The 9,643-nt window shown below is 50.1% G+C and overlaps 1 long non-coding RNA gene across 2 annotated transcripts; it reads right to left on the reverse strand.

The window, feature by feature from the left end:
• Positions 1-246: 246 nt before the first annotated feature.
• On the reverse strand, positions 247-7,509 carry LOC119143720. Of its 2 annotated transcripts, XR_005102772.1 has the most exons (3): positions 7,283-7,509; positions 3,165-4,748; positions 247-1,143 (listed from the first exon to the last, which is right to left on the reverse strand). It is a non-coding gene; the product is annotated as an uncharacterized LOC119143720 (long non-coding RNA). The 2 variants fall into 2 exon arrangements; XR_005102771.1 differs by having other exon boundaries at positions 247-4,748.
• Positions 7,510-9,643: the final 2,134 nt, after the last annotated feature.

A 9,643-nucleotide genomic window follows, 5' to 3' on the forward strand; every position in this document is an offset into this window, starting at 1 on the left:
TTGCAGGATGCAAGGGAGCAGATATGGGTGAAACGAACCCAGTGCAGCCGCCGTGACCCCATTTGCAGAAGCTGGCACGGCTCTGTGGGACTCACCAGTGTGTTTTTGCCATCTGCGGACGGGCGCCCTGCGGGGAGAGGGAGGCAGAGGGAACCCATTGGGCATCTCTCCCCGGTGGAGGCTGGTGGAGTCTGGTGGAGTTAAAAATTGCCAAAACCAGGAAACATATGGGGAGGGTTAGGCAACTTAAATTCAGGCTGCATCTGCCAGTGGAGAGGGAGCCACACACGAGGGCCCAGCGGCACTGCTGCCATTGGGTTTTATTGCCTGCGTTGTGCCCAGACACCAACAGCCCTCGGGAGAAACAGTCTCGAAGCGCTTCCAAAAACACGTGCAGGGCCTTGCTGCTGAGGCGGCTATGGCTGGCCCCAGCTGAAAGAGATGTGCTCACATGTCTGCCCCACTGCCTGTGCCCAGGGTCAGTGCTGCCCACCCCTGGGGCATGATCCTGTGCTCTACATGCCCCGCCAGGATGCTCCATGTGCCCCACAGGGACGCTCCGCACACCCCACCAGGGTGTTCTGCACTGGTGCCAAGCTGCAGCACTGGGAGCATGGCAGGGCAGCAGTGGGGTGCAGGCTGCTCCCCTCGAGCCGAATGTGCTGGGGGAGAAAGCTCGACCTCACCATCCCAGTGCCGCAGCCACTGTTGGGGCAGGACCCCAAGCCAAGGCAGAGCTTTGACCTGGCTCCTTGCACGTGTGCCTTGCATTCTCTTCACTCACCCAGTTTCTGGTATGAAATGAGCTCCAATTTTTATCTATCTGCTGAAAATGCTGGACAGGAACACAACCGGTTATTTCCAGACAACTCCCTTCGGTGGTTTTCTGGTGTTTCCTTTCCTTCTCCCGGCCAGTTGCTTCACCACGACACTTTTTTTGCTCCTTTTCTGGTTGTGGCACAGTAGAACACGGAGTGAGAGGGAAGGAGCAGAAGGGCGTTTTGCTGCTGACAGAGATGTCTCTGACCCTCCCGGCTGCCGTGGCGTGTGGAGATGGCTATGTGCCTCGTGCCGGGATGCTCGCTCAGCCACCCCTGCTATCTCAGCAGCACCAGCAAAACTGGGCAGATCCCCATGCACAGGCTGTTAGTGGGGAAACAAACGGAGGAGAGTGAGAAAATAAAAAATATCGAGCATTCACCAATTTTCTTGGGACTCTCTTACACTGCAAACATGAACGACCAAGGCTGGTCTCTGACTGTTGTTAAGACAGGAAGAAAAAGGGTCCAGGTCCAGAGCCAAGTGTCACAGCACGGCTTGTGCCCCGCTGCCAGCCTTCCTGCCCCCTGGCCAGCAACCGGGGACTGTCACTGTTGCCCAGGAGGACAGCCCCCACGGAGGCAGACCCACTGCCCACCCTGGGAGCCAGGGCTGGGCTCAGCACACGGGCAGCCAGGCGGGGTGGCTGCCCAGGGGACACGTTCCTGAGCCTGTGTTGGCCCTGCGCTGGTGGCTGGTGCAGATGTAGTTGTTCTTCCAGTGCTTGCACTGGGTGTTTCACATGGGGGCCTCTGGGGCCCACTTTGGGAGACCTTTTGCAGCCCAAATCCCTGTCTGGCAGCTCTGAGGCTGTGGTCTCACCTTTAGGATGATACACATGTACCTCTTACACTAACAGGCACAGCAAAAGCTATCCTATGGAGTCTCTCGCATTGCTCGCAGCGAAGGTAACCTGCTGGCAACACAGGCAGTCTTTGCAAAAGGCCCAGAGCTTCTGCTGATGCCACCCCATCACCATGGCCCGGAGCATCTGCTGATGCCATCCCATCACCACTCCTCCATGGAGGACTGGGCTAGGGCTCTGCCAAGGTTTCCAGACGAGGACACTGAAATACAAGTACGTGGATATTGGTCAAGTTGGGGGTTTTGACCCAGAAGATGAAACAGAACTACAACGATGATGATGATGGCAATAAGTATTGTTTATTATTGTTGTTGTTGTTATTTATAAATTGCTTGTTTCCAGGAGGATTCAGGAGCTCCAGTCTTACTCTGGACTCCACACCTAATAGAAGCATGTTCCTGTCCCAAAGAGCTGCTCAGCTCATCCCTGACCACAAACTAGCAGCCTGAGGTAGCGCACATAACATCATGGCTGCATACCAATCTGTTCTACCACCAGCCTGGGATGTCAGAAATGAGCACCACTGGGCTAAAGCTCCTAAAACAGGCATTGGAGCCCTACTTGAGCCATGTTTTCACTTGGGAACTAAGAGACTGTGCTCTAAATCACACATCCAGGCATCTGACACTGTAAAACAGCTCCAGCCTGGTGTTAGGTGTTTAAATGTCAGTCTTCTCCGAGCTTTCATATCAAAGGGCAAACGCTGATGGGAGAGAGGCAGAGCAGTGCAGCAGAGAGGTAAATAAAGGGGAAGGGCCTCAAGAGGCTCACAGCTGCCCTGGTATAAAAGAATCATCTTTCAAGCTGATAAAAAATGTTACAGGCGCTGATAAGAATAATCTCCCAAGCTCTGATAAGAATACAATGAAAACAAGCCTTTTACAATGCAGCACTGGGGAACCACAGCCCCGTCCTGCCCAGAACTAGCCTTTCTAGCTGCTGCTTCCCTGTGTCCTGTGGCAGCGTGAGGGCTGGAAGGAGCTGCCCGAGCTTTCCTCCCCATCCCACGACCCGAGCAGCACAGCCAGGCAAGGGCTCGATGGCCTCCACCCTATTGAATATGGAGCAATTCACTCCATAGCAACTGAAGCATGCAAATAATTGCATTGACTTCAAATGAAGTTATTCCTACGTTTAAATGCTCTGCTGAATCAGGGCCAGGGTGCTCAGAACTCTGGTGTATCAAGTTTGAAATGTTTTGGAAGGCTTTAAGTGAAAGGCAATGTTTTGGGAAATAAGGGGGAGGAAAGTGGGCGGGCAAGCAGCTCTCCCACTGAATAATAGGTCAATTATTTGTGAAGTTTGCAAGGGGTACAAATAGAGAGGAGGAGAGTGGTGTAAGGCCTGAATCTGTTTGGACATTAGTGTTAACCATGACCTACCACCTCACAGCCACACTGACCCAAAAACTGGGCTGGCTGTACGCTTAGGAAATTGAATTAAGAAATACATCCTTTAGTAACCTGTGCACACAACTTACCTGCTTTCTCCCCCTGCTTCCATCACCATACAGGAATGTGTTCAGCCCAGCCAGCCTGCCGCTCCTGAAGGGATGGGATGACTTCCACAGCACAAAAAATGGCTGAAATTCTGCACGTCCCAAACTGAAGAAGGTAAATATGTTTTTTGATGGAGCTTCAAGTCCCTGAAGCCAGCTAAGCACAAACACCTACCCATGCATGTGGAGGGATGCCTGTTAATGCAGCGGGACCGCCGCTGCTGGTGCCAGGCACGGAGCCATGTTGCCAGGCCGGTCACGTTCACAAGGTGGGCACCAGGGTGGCTCCCCCAGACCCACCGGCTTGGCTGGAGGGAGCAACAGAAAAGCCCACAGACCTGACCTGCTGGGGTGGGCCACGGCCGAGTGCAACGTGGGCATTTGGCTGCCGCCTCCGGGAGAGCTGTGGGTGGAATTTAGAAAAGTGTTAAGCAAGAATGGAAAACCATAACCTCATGCCGAAAGACCAGGGGTATCCTTCACTGTGGTACACTCCTGAAAGGTCTCACCCCAAGGACCTGGACATACCAACTGGTTCATTCCCATCCTCTCCCAGCACATCGCTGGCTTCCTCCTGCCCTAACATATGTACTTTGCACTTCTCACGTCTGATCTCAGTTTATTCCAAAAACAATAGATGAAAGCCAGCAAGCATTAAAGTAAATAGGAGTTTTGCTCTCAACCGCATTTGGAGCAGAATTTGACCCAGAATTAAGAGGACACTTTCTACTGGAGATCCAGCAGGTTTCTGATGCTGTTCCAGTAGCTCCAGGAGGCACACCTGCTCTTGGATCTGCATGGCAATTTCTGTGGTTTGGCCACTGAAGGCAGTTTTATATTATTTTTAAACATTACCATTAAAAACAAGGAGCTTTTTTTTCTCTTTTCGCTCCACTTCACTTGTTTTGCAAAAAGCTTAGACAGAACTGAAAAACCATACAAGTGACAAAGCCATGCAGAAAATATTCTCAGGGTCATGTACAGACGGTATCTACCACAGCTGCTCACTCAGCCTGAACCTCTCCCCCGAGAGACCAACCGGAGCAAGACGACTGCTGCAGAAGCTGCACCACCTGTTCCCAGGGGACCTCAGCAGCCTCTGCTCCGTGTTTCTGCCTCGCTTCTCTCCCACTACTCATAGGAATTGAATGGCAGGTGAGACTAGGCTGATAGACCCCTAAGCGTTGCAGTCCCCCCATTACTATCCCATCTTACACAGGGAGACGGAGGCAGAGCCACCAACTCCACATGACAGAATCAGGCTGGGCAGGAGGCCAGGGCTGTGGTCAAGGGCTTCCCACCACTAATCCCCAGAACAGATCTTACGCTCTGACCATTGCATAAATCACATCACATGGCATTTGCTATAATGATCAAATCAGAAGTGAAAACGTAAATAAAGACATATAAAAGTGCCTCAAGTGCTATTGAGCAGCTGTTACAGCAGTTTTCCACAAGCATTACCAGCGGTGCAGAGGACAGCTCCAGTTTAATGAGGTCAATGGGGTAGCGCACAAGCCATGGGGAAACAGTCCTGTATGATGTGCCTGCTCCAGGAAAGTTGGGCTGTGGGTGCAAAGGAGAGCGTCTAAGCCACTGATTATGGTTTTTGACAGTTTTGGATAATAACAAAAGTGTGTGGTGTGAGCATATGTGAAATGATGCTCAGGCAGGCACCAGGAACGGTTTCTACATATAATTAGGGGTGGGGTAAAAAAAAAAAAAAATCCCACAGGTTTAAATCAGAGCAAAGGCCACAGGAAAGAGATATTTCCCTCCGAAAGAAATGAAATGCACCTTCCAGTATGACCCAGCTATGGCAGGAGCGCAGCACCTGGAGAATTTGCAGCCTGCCTGCCACCAGGATACGGGAAGCAATAACAGTTGAGCAGGTCGTTCCTGCCTGGGAGCCGGCTGAAATCGGACCCAGCATTTGCATCATCACCAATTAATTAGTAACTGCTTCAGGTAACTCGGGCCACCAGCCAGGGCTTTTGGAAATGGCTGCGGCCGGATGAGAGCTGTCGTATTTCTGATGTCAACACCGAGGCTTTGCGGTGAACTCTGCCGAGTCACGTAAGAGCGGCCGGGCTGGCGGGGGAGAACGGCTCCCGACGCACCGAGCTGCTCAGGGTGGCGTTGGGGCCACGCGGAAGGAGGTGCCACTCCAACTCACGTCCCGCCAGTGTGCAAAGGGGGGGCTACAGTAGGAATTCCATGGCTGAAGGGTTATACCGACAGCTAACCCCGCAACAGGGGACATGCCCACCGCCCGCCAACGCATGCGTTGGCCAGTACAAACCATAACACAGGAGATGCTCCTTCAGCCGGCTTGACTTGTAGCACCGCGCTAATCGAACTTGCCAAAAAGCCTTTTCTTGAAGCAGGAAGAGCAATAACATGGCAAAATTGGGGCCGTTATGGAAAATGCCTTGACATTTTCTATAATGAGACATTTTCATGGTTACCCTAGATCCAAAGAGAAACATTTCTATCGCGTGTCGCAAGCTGGCTGATCTGAACACCATCTGTGAGATGTGGTGTCCCCCTGGCTCAGCAGCTCTCAGCTATTCATTTCCGCGACAGCAGGTAGATGTGTCAGCAACCAGGAGATGCTGTTGGCCTCTTACAAACCTGCAGACCCCAGTTTTAGCCCTACCAAAGAAGCAAGTATTTTCAAATCATGGTAATTTTTTGTCCAATTTAGAAAACAAAGAAGGAAAAGATACTATTGCTGCCATTACCACCAGATCTCCTTTCGGAGAGACTTGGATAGACCAAACCAGCATTCGCCATCTCAATCGGGGAGGGGCAGGGGAGACACTCAGAGGATTTTAGACTTTTAGTGCGGCAGCGAGCTGCCACAGCAGGGGCAGGGGCACGGCTGGGCAGCAAGGACATGGGAGGCCTGCGAGCAGGCGAGGCAGGCTAAGCACAGCGGCTCTCAGCAGGCTGCATGCAGTAGAATCGACAAACCAGTGCTCTGCAGATACTGCTGAGGTTTCCCCTCAACAAAAAAAAAGGTCAAAAGTTGACTGGGGGACCAACTGCAGTTCATGTAAAATTTCTTTCACTCCAAATCCACAGTTTCTCATTAAAAATTATACACCATTACCACTCAGAAACACTTTGGTAGGAGAGAGGGAGCAAAGGGTCAACTATCCAGTCCATATGGATTACAAAAATATAGCCAAGTTTACTGCTGTAAAGGTGTGGAAGAGTTACCCAACCTCTGTTTCAGGTCAGAAAATAATGCCTGGCTATTAGCTTGTTAGTTGGTTCTCATAAGCAAGCTAATCACCAACTTTCACGGCTTTTGGATTAGATCTCTAAGAGGTTTTAGGTCCTGGCATCTGCTGCCTTGTTTACAAACAAAAGCAGGGGGAAAAAATCCTCATAAAGCAATAAGCAAGGCAAAGGAATACAAATACTACAGAGCTGGAAGGGAGACCAACTACTTAGCACCGCTACCATTTTCTATTAATCACTCCCAGAAAAAAAATAATTGTTACTAATGCACACATACTATTTCTAGAATCCTCTTACTTAAAACCCTTAGATGTTTTCTGTGGATTGCTGATGTAACAGTCTGGAGCCGAGTGGAGCTCACACCTACTGTGGTTTGGGTTCCACCTGTTTGTAGGTAAACCCTGACTTCCCGCTGTTAGGCATATCCCTCTTCCAAGAGCCAGAATGTGAAGACTAACTATTTGTTTTCATTACTTTGCTATCGCCGAGTTATATTGTCATAACATCCAGACCCTGTTCCAAAAGGCGGCACACCCATAGCGAATAGCCAGGGTGCAGCCAGGCTTGATCATCCATGGAGTGCAAGTGCATATGTGCTTCAGCAGAGGGACAGGATGCTTGTAAGGGTGCAAAACACAGTTCTGTGCCGCATGTGGAAGCTTTAGAGAGAGCAGAGGAAGGGAAGAGAATAGGGAGCTGTTGGACTAAGCTGTTAGTGCCTTTCTTGAGAGGACCTTGCATCACTGCTGTTCTTTTCCCGTCACAAAAGCCCATGTTTGGAGAACTCAGGGTATAAAGCTACATACCTTACCATCAAAAGAAAAACTATGCAGGTTAATGGTAGCACTCACCTGCAAACCCAGTCTCACAAGGTACCACGTGTCCACCCCTGTAGTAAAGTAACACGACGAAAGCTATTCCAAAGCAATAAAAGCTAATTCAAAGCAAGCGGTAAGACTGACACTCACTGCAGCCCTGCCATCATGCTGGGGACCACAGTGCACACCCTTGGGGTCACAATCAACCAGAGATTGCCTGTCCCAGTGCGGAGAGGTCTGCACTGAAGGGGAAGGCTTACCCTGGGCTGATACGGGGAAGCGCATGCCTGTTAGGAAGATCTCTTCAGCAGCGAGTGACGAAGTCCACTTGATGCAAAGGTAAACCCCTGTTAAGAAATACAAACCAGACATTGTGTGTGCATTTCCAGACCAGCACAGATATTTTTATTTTCGTTCTGCATACATCCCCAGAGATTTTCAGAAGAGGTTTCCAGCCGTCTGGATTTTACTAGTCAAGACATCCTCGGCATCTTGTCTTTTTATACACAGGGTGGTTTGGTCTCACAAGCAGCAGCACGTGGACTGTGCCCCTTCAAGTATCCAACATTTCTGCTTTCCATAAGGAACAAATCCTTTTTCACTCAGTTCAAGCAAATTGTCAAGGGAGATGGGTGATCATGTGCTCCCAAAGCTTTTGCGTACTTTCTCTTGTTCTGGTTCCTTGTTCTAAGCCTAAAACTAAGGTCATTCTGGGCAAATATTTTTCCATGTGAAAAACTTATTTTCCATTCCAGGGTTACAAGCTGTTAGCAAAATGTATCTTGGTTGGGAATTAAGCCCTGCCAGAAATGCAGAAGTGCGTAAAATTCAGGGGAAAGGAAGTCTCTAATCACAAAAAAATGTCTCAAACTGGAAAAAAAGAAGATGGGGGAGGGATGTAGAGCAACTGGTTAGCTTGAAACAAGTGGAGTACCCGCGAGCATTTGGTGCCGCCCCTTCTGCTAGGTAAGGTTGCCTGCTGGTACCGAAGAGCCCATCAGCAATTGCTTCTTACCAATTTCATTTTCATGGCTTCTGGTCTCAAGGAGGCAGTGGGAGTGAAAGAGGCCAGCAGGGTGTTAAGACATACCCACTACCCACCATTCCAGTTTCCCACGTCAGTGTGGGGCTGGGCCAGATGGAGGCTGCTGGGGACCCCCGCCACAGGCAGCCAGCACCTCGGGGCTCCCCCAGTGAGAAGCAGGGTCCGGCGATGCCCGGAAGCAGGAACAGGAGCCCACCCAGCACCCCTGTGGCAGGGTGAAACCCAAACCCTCCCTGCGAGTGGCCGCAGCCCCCAGGCTGAGCTGTGCCAAAAGGTGGGCTCCCCCGGGCAGCCCCGCGCTGGTGCCCAGCTCTGCCTCCCCGAGCAGCACCCACCACCACCCTTTCTCTACTGGCATGACTGCCTTGGTAGAGTTGGAGTTGTGCATTTGCCAGCAGTCCTTATTTCCCAAGAAAACCAGATGCACAGCTATGCCAGAAGTTTCTATGCTGATATGGAAAAAAACAAGTCAATGCAAGAAACAGCAAAAAAAAACATGTCAATACAAAAAAATAACCAAAAATAGCACACTATGTCTTCAGGGGAGCAAACGCAAAGAGCTAAGTTAAAATCATTATATTTTATGTGCAAATGAAAGAGCAGTGTCTTCCACTTCTGTCCAAAAAGTTTATCAAGCAGCACGTCACACACAGTAGCAGCTCCACCTCAGGAATTAACTATATAGATACACACATATCTGTGTGTAAGTGTATATAACACTCACATTACCCAGGATATTGGTATAGCTTGGATTTATGTATTGCACAATAACGTTACCGTCTCTTGGTTTCTTTGCCCTTCCAGCTGCTATGCAGAATCCCAATACTTACATGATTGCATGTTATTTCAGATGGAGAGCTGACAGCAGCATCCACCACAGAGCACAGACAGCATTTATTCGTAATTCACACGAGGGGTTTTTTTACCCCGGCCAGATCCCACAAGCTGTCCAGCTGCACATGCAGACACTGGATATCAGTTTTGTAAATGGATGTTACAAGTGCCCAGGCTCCTAAGGCCACTAAAGATTTATTCTGAATGGGCAGAAATGAGCTAGACTTAACCAGGGCAAGAATTTGTAAAAGGCACCAATTTGCTTCAAAACAGGAGAATAAGGTCAAACCATCTGCTGCTCTCTGATATCTGCATGATCGTCCAGCAGCACGGATTTTGACAGCATGGAAAGAACCTGGGACAAGATAACATGTGAGTCACTCAAAATGCAGGCTCGCCCTGCAAGACACAGCTGCAGCTCACGCAGCTTCTGCAGCCCGTGATTCACCCCAGCTACGCGGGATTTCATCTCCATCCAAGTCATCCCGGCACTCCAGCTGCGATGTGCAGCCATT

Source organism: Falco rusticolus, chromosome 2, assembly GCF_015220075.1.
Source record: "Falco rusticolus isolate bFalRus1 chromosome 2, bFalRus1.pri, whole genome shotgun sequence".
NCBI lineage: Eukaryota > Metazoa > Chordata > Aves > Falconiformes > Falconidae > Falco > Falco rusticolus.